We start from the raw sequence: 17,340 nt of genomic DNA on the forward strand, positions 1-17,340 counted from the left end.
TATGAATTTTTGGTTATTCACTGCTATTGGAACTGTGAAATCAATTTGTACTTTCTCGTTGTAAATTGTTTAACTTGGTGTGTGTGTTTTTTGGGATAGCTGGTTTTAGGTTATTACTTATTGTTGTACAAGGCTTGCATCGTTGTGCTTTGAGGACAACTTCCCTGTGGATGCAAGGGAACCAAATGAGTTGCGAGAAAAACATCGTCCCGGCTTGGCCCATATGAGTCTTATGAATTGATTGTAGTGTAATGTCTCGTAAACTTTGGGGAATGTATAATTTACCATCATATAAAACGCAATCATTATCCTTGACCGAGAGGTCATTTTTAAGGGTATGCCAAAAACTGGATTGATGTCTTAGTGCTAACCAGTCCATATTGTGAATCATTCTTCTGATTCGGTTGCTCTTGTTCTCGAACCTGATGGCTTCAGAAATAACGTTTTCTTGTTATACATTGTATAAATTTGATAATGGGATAGGAGTATCTGAATGGGGGTAATCGAATGGGTTTTTTGCCCGGTTGAGGTCGAGTGGCTCTGTTGCTCTTCCTATATTGGATAGGACTTTGGTTTGATCACCAATAGTGGTAGAAAGGGGTTTGTCCAATGGGGCATTGGAATTGTTGCCTAGATTGGGGTTTTCTTGAAAGGGTTTGCTATTCAATTTTGATCGGAAGCGTTTTTGATCACTTTATCCATTGTGTTAGAATTCGGATTATTTCCAGTGCAAACAAAGAAATTTGTGTTTACTTTGGAGTAACAGAGAGGCGACTGTTTTCTCAGACAATTAAGGCTAAAAGCGTGTGTGTTTGTTTTGCTCTTCTTTCTACGCTTTGTGACGTCATAGTTCGCGCGTGCTTTTGTCGCCTATTGGATGAAATATTGGAAGAAATTTCCTATCGGATTAAATGTTTTGCGCCTTGTTTACTATGTGTTTGAATGTATCTATTAAATTTAACACTTATTTTTATCATTCGCTAGAGGTTGCCGTGCAGGATATATTGGGTATCTGCTGAAATAGTCGGTAAATCCCATATTTTTTCCTGGTACATGAAGTACCGGATAGTCGAATGGTAGCAGTCTATCTACCCATCTAGTTATTTGACTTTGATATGTTTTGTTTCCTCGGTTGTTTTTCAGAGCCGAGAGCAGTGCTTGATGATTCGTTTAGAGTTCAAATTTTGAGCCATAGAGGTAATATTTGAAATGTTCTAGGGACCATACGACCACTAATAGTTCTAGTTCGTTCGTGCTGTATTTTTGTTCACTACTATTTAAAAATCAGCTGGTGTATGAAATTGTATGCCATTTATTATCAATTAATTGTTCTAAGCACGCCCCTAGCCCATTCTTTCTTGCATAGCATCTTGCCCTTGTGGGTGTTGTTTTGTCGAGGTGATTGTTTTCTATAATATCAATCGTGTCCGCTTGACCATTTCAATTTTGAACCTTTTATACTGTTTTTGGTTGATATCAATGGCCTTACTGGTGTTGTTGTGTTTGACAGGTTTTTTTGTATAAATTGATCAGGTTGTGTATGCTTCCTGTAAATAATCGGAGCTGATTTAGTATGTGTGATTGTTTCATTTGGACAATTAAAATTGATTTATTTTATTTGGGGATTATCCCGTTCGGGCTTTTTTTGTACCCGAGCCATATTATTTACGTTTGGGCAAACTCGCATTTGTAAAAACTGCTTGCCAGATTTTCTTCATCTAGTTTTATAAGACTTTTTCTACTTCTGTTTCGTGGTCATTTTATGTTCCTTTGCTGATGATGATTATATCATCTAAGAATGCATGTGCTGAGTTTATGTTATTTAATGTGTAGTCAATCACTTACGGATTTAATGTGTAGTCAACTGTTGCGGGCATATCGTTGAGTCCTTAGAATCCATTTATGAATCTATACGTTTCTGTAGCATTTCCTCCTATTATGTTGAAGTTATAGTGTTTTTGTGTTTCTTTGAGGAGTGGAATCTGGCTGTAGGCGTATTTTAAGTCGTATTTTACTTTTTAGTTGTTCGTATTTTACTTTTTTGTTCGTATTTTACTTTGTTCGTATTTTACTTTTTAGTTCAATTGTTTTTTTTGCAATTGTGTCCAACAGATGGTCAATACTCTGCATCTGATATTTGTTTCTGTGTATCGCGTCGTTTAATTCTTCAGAATCTAGGGCTATTTTTTATTGAGCTGACACTTTTGACTTTGATTACTACTGGGCTAATGAAATATTCATCGGAACATTTTTCTAGTTTTCTTATTTGTTTTTCTTCTATCAGATTCTTTAGTTCTTTTACCACCATGCCTATTAATTGTAATGGTACTTTTCGTCCTTTATGTTTTGTGGGTTTGAAACATTCGTTAAATATGGATTTCGCTACATGGTTTTTTTGAGCGTCCCAATGGGGTGCACAGGTGAAAAAATTTTTTGACTTTTTTATGAGTGATTTTTTGATTGTGTGCTGTAACTATGTTTACAACTTTTTCACCTTCCTGAGATTGATATAAGTGTATTCCCAATTTTTGGAGGACGTCCCTGCCCATGAGGTTTACTGTATTGTGGGGTAAAACTAGGGTTCTACAGTTTTTTGAGGCTTGTTTCCAGATGAAATGTTGGTTTTCAATATGCTGTATATGTTGATTTTCTTATTGTTGAAACATCTGATTTCTCCAACTTTTGTTGCTTTCTATTGTATGTTTTGTCCTAGTTTTGATGTCAGCCGTTTCGCGGTTTTATATGACAGAAAGCAGCGTGGGCATGTGTCTACATGCCAGTGAAATTTTATTTTTCCGTTCGGGTTTCGAGCCAGTATTCTCCCAGGTGGGTTTTGTTATTTGAGTTTGTCTTTATTTCTGTCCACTTCGGATTTATTGAACTTACCGTACTCCAGTCCTCCATCATCTCATTTATAAACAGGTCCTTTCTGGGTCCAGCGATTCGTTCTCTTCTGAATGTGCACTCTCTGCTTGTGAAATGTCATCTGTTGTTGAGAAATTTATGTTTCTTACTCTCCTGGCGTTTTGTTAAAAATCGTTGTTTTGACTTATTTTTTTAGTGTTTCTGCTTTGTGTGTTTGTTCTTGTTAGTGGCCTTTGTGGGGATCTTGGGGACATTTCTGCTTTACATTTTTGCATAGTGGCTTATCATTTTGAACATTCTACTTGTTTCATTCTTTGCTGAGCAGTTGTTAAGGTGGCCTGGTATGAATTTGTATCCGCATTTCCAACAACCTGGAATATGTCCTGTTTTTGGTGTTTGTAGAAATCCTGTTCTTTGCTGTATATTTGTTCTCTGTTTATTGTTGTTGCGTCTTATGTATTGGACATCTGTTGACCCGATCGGGATTAATTCTGTTGATGGTCTGTTTGGGTTAGCCATTTTTGTTGCTTTTCTTACCCTCGCTCTCTCTCTCTCTCTTTTTATCTAACTAGTGCGTACTGCAGGGTCCTGATTGGGTTGCAATCTTCAGAGAGCCAGTCCTTTTGCATTTTGGGATTCCGCATTCCTTGTATGAAGATGCTCTTTACGAGGCTGTCTTCTACCTCTTCCCAATTGCACAGAGCAGTTTTTTGTTTTATCATTGAGTGGTATTTTTCAGTGGCTCCCTTTGTTTTTGTTTGCAGTTGAAAAATTGGTGTCTGTCGAACGTCTCGTTTCTGACCTCTTTGAGTGTTTCCTTTAATTGCTCTACAAATGCATCTGTGGTTCATTTTGAAATCTCCGTTTTTTTTGTTTTATCATTGAGTGGTATTTTTCAGTGGCTCACTTTGTTTTCGCTTGCAGTTGAAAAATTGGTGTATGTCGAACATCTCGTTTCTGACCTCTTTGAATGTTTCCTTTAATTGTTCTACAAATGCATCTGTGGTGCATTTTGAAATCTCCGTGTGGGGGTTCCGTTGATGAAACATATTTGTAGCCTCCTGGCCCAATGAAAGGTGAGTGAGGCTTTTTATTTTAGTGTCGACCTCATCCCATGACAAGTTTACTAATGGGCCTTTGTCTTCTATGGTAGGCACTGGTTTTACCAGTCACCTTTTTCTTGGCTGTTGTTTCATCTGCTGTGGGTGGCTCAGATATTGGTTCGTGAGGATGTCTCAGTTCTGGATTTTGTGGTCTGGGTCTTAGTAGTTTGTCTACTTGGATGTTGTCTTTTGCAACTATTGCCAATTTAGCCGTGCTGAACCATTTCTCCCATACCATGTTTGTTTGGGGCCTTATATCCGAGAAAAGTGTAACTCCAATCGGAGATTTCATTTTTGCTGACTGCGCCATTTGATAATTCAAGAGGGCAGTTTCAAGTTTCTTTAACTCAATTGTGCTTGGTAACGGTTAAGGCAAGAAGCGGTAATTCATTCACAGCTTTAGAGAATTAGATGCTCGACCAGACAGTACCTGTCAGCGCTGTGTGCAACGAACAAAAGATAACGACAATACTATGACTTGCCGATCTGTAATTGACTGCGTAGGTATGAAAGCAAAAATAAGAGAGAGAGAGATAGATTCCGAATGGGTAATACTGATGAATGAGCTATAACTCCGAATGGGCCAATAGTCTAATAGTATATAGTTTGCCAGTGTTTATAATAGTAGTTTGATTCTGGGTTACTTCTGGCTGGGTACTCCTGTACCCAATGCATAGCAAGTTGTTAAGTACTAAAAGTGTTTCTAAGCAAGACAGTGTAGCCGATTATATATAGTCGTAATTCTGAGAGACAAAATTTCTTTACTTCGCTTTCCAAGCCTTGAACTTTCTTATCAAAACCGTTGTTGTCATTCAGAGCAGTTTTTAGCATTACTTTAATTTTAATTTTAATGGAAAAATTTCCACGTTTGTTACATCATTCAGAGAGAAATGTTACCAGTTTTCGCCTCCTCAACAGTTTTTTGAGTTTGAGATCATGTGGGGAATGGGGAACTGTTTTGGACGAATTTCGTTTACGCAAAACTTTCACCTAATTTTTTAAAACTTCGTAGGGCATGAAGTTCCTCGGCGTTGCACATCGAGTAATTAATTTCTGACTGTTCAATAGAATTAAACTTCCACTTCCAAAAAATTACTTTAAGTATTTTTTTAATGAGCATGTTGATAGGTGCCGAGACATTTGCTCTTGGGGACACCTAAACCACCATTCCATACTAAACCAACAGCTTGACGTAAATATTAAATATTTTCAACAACCAATTGACTCAACATTATTCTCATTCAATAGGATGTTGAGCAGCTTCACTCTGACTAAAACTAAAAGATCCTTGAAATAGATTTGGTCAATAATAACAATTTCCGAATATGTTATTACCTTTGCTCGACTATAAAGCACATTGTTGATCATTGGCTTCTGTTTATTTCCTCCAAGTATTTTTCCTAAGAGACCTGTGTTTAGTTTTCGACTGTGTTGAGGGCCAACACGCTAACCTGTTCTCAAAAAGCGTTTTTGGTTTTCTCTAGTTCTGAGTGGTGCAGTCTCAATTTTTGCTGTGTAACGAGCCTAAAGTAAGCAATTGTTTTCAAGTGTATCGGACCTGTCATGTCATTGGAAAAGATGATGCAAAGTAATGGAGCCAATATTGAGCCTTTTCGAACGCCAAAATTAACTATCTAATTCTGAAATGATATTGTGACTATTTTTATCAATTGGTATCTATTTTCCGAATAAGATAAAATTCAGTCTGAATTAGACCCCCCAAGCGGTACATTTGAAGATTTGTTAAAGTATTGTGGTCGACAGTATCTGAGGGTTTTTCAGAAAACTATGAAACCATGATTTGTCAAACTCTCGGACCCTAACCAATGATTCTAAATTTTTGTTTACTAAGTGTCATTAAAGCATCAATTGTGTCCAGAAAAAATGCAATTCAACTTATTGATACAATATTTTGACAAACTGAACAGGATTGAAGCCGATTAAAATTTAGTATATCAAAAGTTTTATCGATTGCTGTTAAAAGCAAATTTGGCCTACAATTTGGCGGGTTAAAAGAATCACCTTCTTCGAGAAAGGGAGCATTTTGGTTATTCTCAAGCAGTAACATAAATGTCTGTCTGCCGTGAATTGGTCAAACAATAATTCCAGTACAAGACTCTTTTCGAAAAACAATTATTGAGCAGATAATACTTGATTTTATAACAGTCCTGGATAAACAACCAGGTGAGCTCATCGATTGTCGATTATTTCAGTTGTAGTAATGGGTAGTAAGAAAATGGAGTCTTCAGCCAAATCGCTGCTATCAAGTAAGCTATTGTGAAAATTATCAGTTGATACTGCTCCAATATTAGCAAAAATATTTCTTGAAAAGTTCAATGATCTCTTCAACGGCCTTGTTATGATGTGACACAGTAAATTTTCAAATTGAATCATCAACCTAACCTGAAGAAATATGTTTTATTTTTTGGCCTCCTCTTTCCATTCTTGTCTGATAAAATGTCCTGCCTTAATTTTGTCTTTTACTAATTTCCTCACAAAGAAGCACTCACTGCTCATTGTATTGAATTGCCAGGGAAAGATTTCCGGGAATCCTTTGGCATAAGCAATGCAGTTTTATAGCTGCTGCATTTTTCACATGATTGTCTATCCCGCTTCCAGTTTTTTGCTGCTATTTTTCTGCTTAACTCAGGTAAAATGAATGTCCCCTGTTCCAATGAGAATTTCATATAGCAGCTCAAATAACTCATCTACTGCTTCACTTTCAAAAGCTGTTGTTGCCTAAAATTGTCAGCGTTCTGCAGAAAATTGTTAAAAAAATTCCACTACATTTCTTGTCAGGTTTAGTGAAAATTCACTAAACCTGACAAGAAATGTAGTGGAATTTTTTAAACAATTTTCTGCAGAACGCAATTTAACAATTTTATTGTGAACTATTCGTTAGTATCAGATGAATTCTCAATCAAATCCTTAATTTTGCAGTGAAAAACATGATGGTTAGAGAACAGTCTCTGAAAAGCCAGTTGTGGTGCGGAAGCAAGTCTATTAGAGGAAAATACGAAAATAGCAGTTTCACAACTGTTGTTTCACTGTTAGGTGAAGTGCTCTGTATTGAAGACAGGTTGGTGTCATCCAAAAGAGTGATCATTTTTGTAGAGTTAGTACTATTTAATAAAAAATCTCATTTCAAAGACACCTTACAGAATTTGCTTGTCTTCAAATTTTTGATCTAAGCTGTCTAAATAGTTTGCAACCTGTCAAAATTTCTATTATCATTTAGGTGGTATGTAAAAACTAGATATAAGTAAGTTTTGTTTTCGTTAAAATTTTGACCTGACAGTTACAGCTTGAATGACAAAGGGAGTTTTTCTCTAACTAAACAATCGAAACTGTCTCTCACTATACAACATTATCTTCATACCCTCTTCTGTCATTAGCTCGAATACAGTTGTTGGTAGTCATTGAGAATCATTTGAGACCTTTGATAAATTTTCTTAAACCATGTTTCGGTGATAAAAAGAGCAACTGGTTTCAGCTCAACTGAGATTCTATATACGTTGAGGAGATCAAAAATTGGAGGGAGTAGCAAAGGAGTAAAGTGAGTCTTGTTTTTCAGCGACGTCAGGCCTTCAGTATCTTTCCACAGTTGAATGCAGAGTGTTACGTAGTAAATGAACGAATTTCATCCAATCAGAATCGAGTATTTCTAAACTTTAAAATAAGATTTAAATACGTTCTAATATACGTAGAAAGTTCCGAAAAAGTTCAATTAACCTAATTTTAAGTAAATATAACCACTATATGTATCGATTAAGCTGGTTTTCGGCTTAAAATTTTTAGGTTATCTAGACAATTGTTGGATGATTACGAACTGATTTTACGTCAATAACATCAGACAAAAAACCAGTAAAAGAGCATCGAAAAACCTTGCCGCCTAAGTTTTCACTTGTTGCTTTGTACATTACTAATGTTAAAACGTTGTTGCTATAAAGGAGCTTACACGAATCAATTCAAAACATCGAACTTCTGTTTTATCAGAGTTAATATTGGTTCCGCGACCGGCTTACCAACACACAATTTGAACCAACACACACATTTATAGCTTGGACATTAGTTACTGCTTCGAGTTCATTTGACCCGAATTTTCAATCTGATATTCTTTAAAAATTTGGTGAGCAAGTTTTTGAACGTTATCAAGTTCAATGGGGGAGTGACAAGCACTTTTCTCAAGTACTGCAGAAGCATTGAGCTGAAAATGGGAACCTTATTTGGCGAAGATCAATTTGGAAACAAGTCCTACGAGAACACAGACTACTTCATGGCGCGTAACCGTTGGGTGGAGAATAACGAGAAGCCTTTGGATCCTTCCTATGGCTACTTTCGATTTCATGCCTCCCAAATTTCCACACTGATTGGCACAGGTGTTGCAACCACACAAATTCCGCCATGAGCATGGGTCTGATTCATTTAACTCGACTTTAAAGAATCGTTTTCCAATCGTTCTGCCTGCAATTGGGCAGTTCTTGGTGTACAACAATCTGTGTTTGGTCGAAGTTAAAGTAGCAACAGCTAATCTGATTGGAAACTTCTACAAAAACTGTAAGACTCCTCCAATACATATTTCTGATGTCTTGAAATTATACTAATGAGAATTTAAACGGCAAAGTTACCCAATCCCTGGTCTTTTAATATTTTTTAAGGGGTAATAAAATTAAACGATTTCTTTAAAAATATCAGTAAAAAGTCGCCATTAACGCTGCACAAACAAAATTTTCGAATCGCGAAAACATCGATTTTGAAAATTTTTGGTAGATTTACCAAAAATTCGAAAAAAATTGATACAGTCGGTTCGTATATAAAAAAATAACTTCTTATATAGAGGAAATTGATAGAAAATAATGCTAAATTGTTCAATTTTGAAAATTTTTGGTCAATTTTGAGGCAATTCTAAAAACTTTCGAAAATCAATACCGAATATTGATAAACCGTATTTTTGAGTTTAAAACCGTCCAGTTTACTGGATTACCGTTCCGTAAACAAGAATTTGCAAAAAAATTGACCAAAAATAGAAATAAATGGACAAAAGCATAAAGTTTTGACAAGGTTGTCAAAAATCAATTTCTCGAACAAGAAGCTCGTACTGAACGCCAAGTCAATATCAGTACTGTGCAAGTCAAATTCCAAGTCCAGATATTAGTACTGGTTCAGAGCTATGATCATAACACATCTAAGACTTGTCAGACTTGGCCAAGACCTGGTAAGTCTTAATACACGTGCGAAATTAAAGTTCAGTACGGGAGGTTCGTTAATTGAGTGAAACTCAATAAACACGAAAAGTTGTGAAAATTTTCACAACCTCCGGCCTACAGAAAAAATTATCGAATGCCTATTTTTTTTCGTCGTTCGTGTACGTATCGCTTCGCCCGCGTCCTTTTCGTCCTTTAAATTTTCAATTCTTCATGTTCCGTTTTTTTCCTCAATAACGTCGCTCTCCCAAGTTTTCGCTTTTCGTTTTTTTCCGCTACTTTCCCGGATTTTGATGTAGTATGTTGTCATATGTGATGAAGTATGTTGTTGTTTTTCTTGTAGTATGTTGAGTATTCTAGTATGCTGGTTTGTTGTTTAGGTCTTATAGCTTTCTAGGGTGTGACTTAAGTTTATTCTCGAGTTACGGCTGGATTGTCCTTTGACTTTTCAACTTAACTATTTCACTAGCCTTTCTGTTGTAGTATATTGATTTTGCTGCTGTATGTTTGTGTGTACCTGTACGATTGCTAGTTGGTTTGGTCCTGTTGCCTTCTAGGGTGTGACTTAAGTTTATTCTCGAGTTACGGCTGGATTGTTTCTCGACTTTTCCAACTATCTTAGTCTACAAACACACTATTGTAGTTTATTCAATTTTGCTGTAGTTTGTTTAATAACGTTAGTATGCTGATTGTTTACGGTTTGGGTTTCGCTAGGATGTGAATTAAGTTTATTCTGGAGTTACGGCTAGTAATTCTCTTGACCTTTTCATCCTTTTAGTGTACTACTTAATTGTCGTAAATTAGTTTGTCATTAAATTTGTCGTTTTAGCCCCATAATGAACTATATTAGATTGTCTTGCAGTAGCTTCTCTCCTTCTTCCTAGGGTGTGACTTAAGTTTGTTCTGGAGTTACGGCTAGGTTGGTCGGTTGAGTTTTTGCTGTGGTATGCTAACATAGTTCTTTCCAACCTCATTTCCCGCCCGTTCTTTCCCACCGTCCCGTTTCGTTGCGTTGCGCGTTTTTCACCCGCTTTCCCGCACGTCCCGTTTCCGTTCCGTCGCGCACTGCTCGCTCGACTTCTCGTCTGTTCTGTTCCCGTTGCGTCGCGCGTTGCTCGTCCGACTTCCCGTCCGTCACATTTCCGTTTCGTGGCGCGTTCCTCGCTCGACTTCCCGTTTGTCCTTTGTCTCCCTCTGCGTTGAACGCATAGCGTTCAGCGCTGCACTTCTGTTTTGGTCGGGCACTGGGTGCTCGACGACATTTTCTGCTCTTTGGGCGGTTTGTTTTACATACTGTCTACAGTGTGCTGTGTTTGGTGTCTTTTGCATTGGGTTTAATTCGCGTGGGTTTGATTTGTTTGGAGTGTGCATATAATAGATAACCGTGTGCAGTGGTAGTTTTGCTTGTATTTGGAAATAATAACGTCGTAATGTCTAATAGTCTTGATCAAAAAGTCAAAAAGTTGTACGCTGCCAGGTCAAAGCGTGAGGCTGAATTGCATGCCATACATGAAGATATTCTTCATTGTATAAATAGTCAAAATAGGCGAGTGAAAGTTGAACGCCTAGTAACAAAGTGCAACGAAGCATTTATGACTGTTGTAGACAAAAATGAGGACCTGATTGCATTTGCTGGAAAAACAGAGGATCCAAGTGCACTTGTGCCTTCATTAGAGTCTTACTTGGAAGCAATGACAACTAAGAATGACAAGATACTCACTTCAGCACGAAACTACATCAACTCTGCTGATGATAAAGTGAGTGAGTTCCAGGAACCAAGGGCTTCCATTCGTTCTAGATTTCCCTCAATTATGACCTCGTCAAAAACATCTAGTCAGCGTAAACATGATTACGTAATTGCTAAAATGAAGCGCGAAGAAATTGAAAAACAGAATGAGGCAGCCATTCGCCTTGCTAAACAGAAAAAACAAATGGAAATAGATGAACTGGAGGAAAACAACAGGAAACGGTTGGCAGAGGCAACTCTGCAAGAATTTGAATTGCTGGATGCCGTTTCTAAAGGTAGCCAATCTGAAACAACTGCAAGTGCTAGAAGCTCAATGAGAAGTGAAAAGGCTGTCCAGGACTGGATCAACACCTCACTTGCTTTAAGTTTTAACAATGAGAAAACTAGTGAACCAGATGTTATGATTGACCCTCCAGAATGTCCTAGCCACAACAACGGCAAAACAGTGGAAGATCAGAACACTGAAATTTCAAGGCATTCTATTCCAAAAAATTGTCGAGGCAATTACATTTTAAGCAATGAGACTTTACAGCAACTCGATCCTTATTATACTCCACCTGAAAACTTTTTGGCTGCTGCTAACACACAGGCGTTGTACCAGGCGCACCTAAGGGCGCAAATGGATCAAACAGGCCAGCAAGGCGTGGCGCTTCCAACCATAACTAACCAAGGAACCGCGGATAGTCAGCCACCTTCTGTACACGGCCCAGGGGCTTCTTCACCGCCCATTCAACAGCCCATTCCACCACAGACGTTCGCACCACAAAAAAATCAAAATAATGCATCCGAGTTTTTTCCTCACGCACAATCCAGGGGACCTGAAACATCAAGTCTGCCGAAGAATAATTTGGCCCAGCAAATATACTCCCGACAACAAATTAATTTTGTCCCCCGAGCACCAAACGCCACTCTTCCTCCTTTTCCGACAACAAATCATCCAGCCCCCGCAATAAACGTTCCCCTGCACCCAAGCGCCCCACCTTTTCCAAATATTCAACAGCACAACTCCGAACCCGCTCATCCTAACGTCCTTCCCATTCCGAACCCAATCTTCGCACCTAACCTCACCGCTCCCAGCCCACACGCCCCTTTGATTAACCAGCCTCTCGTCAACAACAATTTTCAGAATAGTAATAACCGAGTACACAAAGTTGTACGTTCTGTTGCTCCTCCTTTCCCAAATATGCGCAATATCCCTCTCGGCCAAAGTTTTGTGCCAAATATGAGTCATTGGCGTTTTCCGCAGCACAGACCGTCATTAGTCAACCAAGACATTACTACCGTAAATAATGTTGCTCCAAATGTACAGGCACACATTGCACCATCAGCCACTAATTTTCCACAACAAATATATTCGAATTCACCCCTTTTGATTGATATGCAATCACCATCCGGCACACATCAGGAAAACCCGATTGCAACTACAAGTAATATTGTATCTGGTCTGGCCACTCCGGTTTTTCAGCCAACATACCCTTATGTTGGGCCCACTCCGTTGAGTTGGAGTGGTCCGCAGGTGTCTGCACCTGCCTCTCCGATACCGGACAATGCGTCATTGATTAGGGAATTAGCTGATGCAATAACCAGCTAGAAAAATGACCCCTTGCCAGAATGGAAACTTGCTCAGTATAATGGCGATCCATTGCAATGGCACGAGTGGTATGGTCAATTCAAAAGCGCGATTGACTCGCAAACGCTCACTGATGACGTTAAATTGACATACCTTAAGACACTCGTCACTGGTAAAGCAAAGATTGCAATCGCCGAGTTTGCTTACTGTGGTTTAATGTACAAGGATGCACTAAGGACTTTGGAACTTAAATTTGGCCAGCCACACGCAGTCGTAAGTGCACACTTGGATAAACTAAGCAACTTTCCGCCTCTTAAAATGCACAATAGTGATAACATTATTAACTATTCTGCAGCCATATCCAGCCTCGTTGGGGTTTTCAAGTCACTATCATATGATGCTGATTTGAAGAGCGCTTCCCTACTTAACCAAGCGGTACAGAAGTTACCACCAAACATGAAAGAGTCATGGTCACTCTTTACGGTTAAGAAGCACTGGGTTAAGCCTACCCTCCTTGATTTTAACAATTGGCTTAAAGAAAAGGCTGAGGCCCATGATCTTATGAAACAAAGCGCAACCAAGGCCAAACCTGAAGAGAACATCACTTCAGTAACAAAGACCAAAACAGCCTCAAAAGTGTTTGCATCGAATTCGCTACAAAGGGAAACAAAGAAGCAAATGCCATCTTCCTTCACAAACAATTACTCTCGGTGCATTGTATGCAAAGGTAACCACCGGCTATGGGAGTGTCGAGTTTTCAAAGAAATGACCCCAACCCAGAGAGCTAAGTTGGTGGCCGATAATAAACTTTGCTTTTCGTGCTTACGTGATAAGCACACATTCCGCCAGTGTCCTCAACCAAGAAAGTGCCGAGCAGAAGGGTGTAATAGTTCGCATAACTCACTATTGCATGGAGCAGATAGGGTTTTCCAAACAAAACAGTCGACAAATTCCAATACCATTCAACCTTCTGGCAACACAGGTCAAAGTAAAGCAACTTCTAGTCAACTCCAGCCTAATAAGACCACAACAATGTCATCTGTTACTGATGTTAAGGGGCTCCTTCAGGTGACTGAATTGCAGTTGGACAATTCGTCTGGTTTAGATACCAAGGCTTTAGTTTTGTGTGATACCGCCTGCAGTAACTCTTGGGTGGCCGGTAGTCTCGCAGATAGACTCGGTTTGCACGGTAAAGCACTAAAGCTAACTGTCAAGGGTATTAATACCGAAGAAGTAGTTGATACTAGGGTTGTTGAAGTTACTGTGAAACCAAGAGAACAACAAGATTTCGAACAATTCACCGTCAACCCTTTCGTTAAAGAGAGTCTGAACGTCGGCTCCGATATAATTAATGTACAGGCCCTGCAAGAGACTTACCCACACTTAGCAGTCCTTGATCCCGTAACATATTCCTATAAAGACATTGAGATGATACTCGGACAAGATGTCTATCATGCCATCCGCCCGTTAGAATACTTCTCTGCCGATGAGAAGCGTTCACCCGTTGCCGTACGCTTGCCCATAGGTTGGGTCTTAAGCGGTCCGTTACCATCAAGTTCGTCTTTAACCTCAACGTGCTTTAAAGTGAATATCGAACAAGACAATGAGTTAGCAAGTCAAGTAAAGTCATGGTACGACATTGAATCATTCGGGGCAAACAAGCAGGTCGACTCAAGATCTGCAGCAGACGCAAGGGCTCACGAAATCCTTGAGAGTACCACCATACACAATGGCCTGAGATACGATGTTGGAATGCTGTGGGCAGCAGATAACACCAAGCTCCCAAATAATTACTTCTCATCCCTTGTGCAACTAAAATCTCTCGAAAAACGATTGGCTAAGGATGAAGACCTTAGAGAGAAGTATACTAGTACCATCAAGGAAGACCTAAACAAGGGGTATGTAATTGAGGTTCCGGACGCTCACAAGGTTGAGAAGCGGTCCGATAAAGAGTGGTACCTACCCCACCATCCGGTTTTAAACCCGAACAAACCGGGTAAGGTGCATAGGGTGCTCAATGGAGTAGCAAAATTTCATGGCGCCTCACTGAATAAATCTTTGCTCACTGGCCCTGATCTGCTCCAAAACCTTATTTACGTACTTCTTCGCTTCCGACAACATCCATATGCCGTCTCTGCCGACATCGAGGGAATGTTTCTACAGGTTGGTGTATTACCATCAGATCAAACATCACTTCGCTTTCTGTGGCGGGAGGACCCCACAACTAACGTCGTAGTGTATCAATATACGCGCCATATATTCGGGGCTAAAGACTCGCCCACATGCGCCAACTATGCATTACAACGCACTGCGAGAGACAATGCCAAGTTTTACCCCGAAGCTGCAAAAGCCGTCCTTGAAAACTTCTACATGGACGATTACCTTGACTCAGTCTCCTGAGAAAGCCATCAATAGATCGAAGGAATTAGTACATCTTCTCCATCTCGGTGGGTTCAAGCTTACAAAGTTTGTAAGCAATGTGGAAAATCTGGCTGATCGAATTGACGGTTCGCCTCAATCTACTGAGCCCAAGGTTATTGTTTCATGTCAGGAGGATTCATCGCATGTGCTAGGTTTAAAGTGGGATCACACTAATGACACTTTAGTAGTGAGTAGGGGTACAAGCTGCGCTATCACCAAGTCCCTCACGCAACGCCTGGTCCTAAGTCTTGTCTCGAAAGTCTTTGACCCCATTGGTCTTGTCGCACCGTTTACCGTCGTTGCGCGATTGCTCTTAAAAGACATCTGGCGTGTCACAGGACAGCAATGGGATGACGAGCTCCCACAGGACATGGTTCAAAGATTTTTGTTGTGGAGTGCTGACTTACCAAAGCTTGAAAACATCAAAATTCCTCGAAGTTATTTTAGTGGACCCTTTCATAATACAGAGTTGCATATGTTCGGTGACAGTTCCCAGGATATTTTTAGTGCCGTCGCATTTCTTCGAGCCCGAGTAACAACCCCTACGGGCAAGATAAAAACAGAGCTTGCGTTTGTTTTGGGGAAAGCGCGCGTGGCGCCAATGAAAGTAATGACTGTCCCTAAACTGGAATTGCAAGCAGCTCTACTTGCCGCTCGGCTGAAGAACGAAATTATTCAGGCACTTACTGTAACTGTTAACCAAGTATTCATGTGGACAGATAGCACGACCGTTCTTCAGTGGATAAACTCTAATGAAAAGCAACCAATCTTTGTTGCAAACCGCGTTTGTGAAATTTTGGAGTATACCAGCGTTGACCAATGGAACCACGTCGCAACTAAGGATAATCCAGCTGACGCTGGCACGCGTGGAATGTCCGCTGAGGTTTTGCAACTAAGCAGTTGGGTCAATGGTCCACATTTCTTATCTAACTCAAGTTTCCCTTTCGTACCGAACAAAGACGTCATTAATAACACCAAACTTGGCGTCAACCAAGCAGTCATCATAGAAGACACTGTCTCTCTCGCTACATCTGTTAAAAAACAGACAACTCCCGTTCCGTCGTTATTCCCATTTGATAAGTTTAGTTCTTATCAAAAGTACTTGCGCATTGCCGCGTACGTTCTCCGGCTTTTGCCGAAACATGCCGGCTACCGTAACCCCGATGGTAGCATAACCGACCCTACTGAGCTTGACGAAGCCGAGCGTCATCTACAGTATTTTGTGCAAGGAGAGTCTTTTGAAGCCGAAAGAAAAGATCTTCTTGACAATAAATTCGTTAAACGTAGTAGCCGAATTGCTCCACATTCACCGTTTATTAGTCCAAATGGGCTAATCCGTTCCTCGAGCCGCATCAAGCGGTTAATTGAAGTTGGGTTTAACGTAAAGTACCCAATCATATTAGATGCACGTCATCCGTTTGTAAAACTGTTCCTTGAACACACGCACGTAAAGCATTATCATCAGGGCGTTGAGTACCTAAGATCAATTGTGCAGGAACACTACACAGTACTGAAACTAAGATCATCCTTGCGTTCCATCAAAGCACACTGCCTGAGATGCCGAGAATTCCAAGCTGTAACTATGCAACCAATCATGTCTGACTTACCTAAGGAGAGACTTGCTTACCAGTCTCCTCCCTTCACGAACACTGGCGTTGACTACTTTGGGCCATTCTATGTTACTGTCCGCCGTACTACCGAGAAAAGGTGGGGCTTCCTCTTCACCTGTCTCACTACTCGCGCTGTCCATGTCGAGATAGTTACATCCATGGACACCAGTTCTTGTGTTATGGGAGTTGAGCGGTTTGTGTCACGCAGGGGTACAACTGCCATGATTTGGTCGGACAATGGCACTAACTTTATTGGAGCGGAGAAAGAACTCTGAGAAAGTATTGAAAAGTGGAACGTTGTCAACATTGCAGCTGAGCTCGCTCACAAAGGTATTAAGTGGAGGTTCAATCCACCCAGCGCACCACATCAAGGTGGTATCTGGGAGAGGCTGGTACGCAGCTTCGAACGCGTGTTGTATACTATTCTTGGCACGCGTCGCCTCACGGATGAGGTACTGCATACTACCTTTTGTCTCGTGGAGAATGCTCTCAATTCGCGTCCTTTAACACCCGTAAGCGCCGATCCGTGCGATTTGAACGCTTTAACGCCCAACCACTTTCTTTTAGGAGAACACTCTACCGGTATTCCGTCTGTTGTCGGCAACAATGAGTTCGACCATCGTAAACGTTACGCCCGTGCGCAGTCGTACGCTAATGCGATCTGGTCCCGTTGGATCAAAGAGTACGTACCGACGCTGAACCGACGCTCTAAGTGGCAAACGCCTGCCGAGCAACACCTTAAGGCCGGTGACTTGGTTTGGATAGTTGAGGAAACCAACCCCAGGGGTTACTACCCAACCGCTCGGATTGTGGACCTCCG

This window comes from Convolutriloba macropyga, chromosome 13, assembly GCF_964194025.1.
Source record: "Convolutriloba macropyga chromosome 13, txConMacr16.3, whole genome shotgun sequence".
Lineage (NCBI taxonomy): Eukaryota > Metazoa > Xenacoelomorpha > Acoela > Convolutidae > Convolutriloba > Convolutriloba macropyga.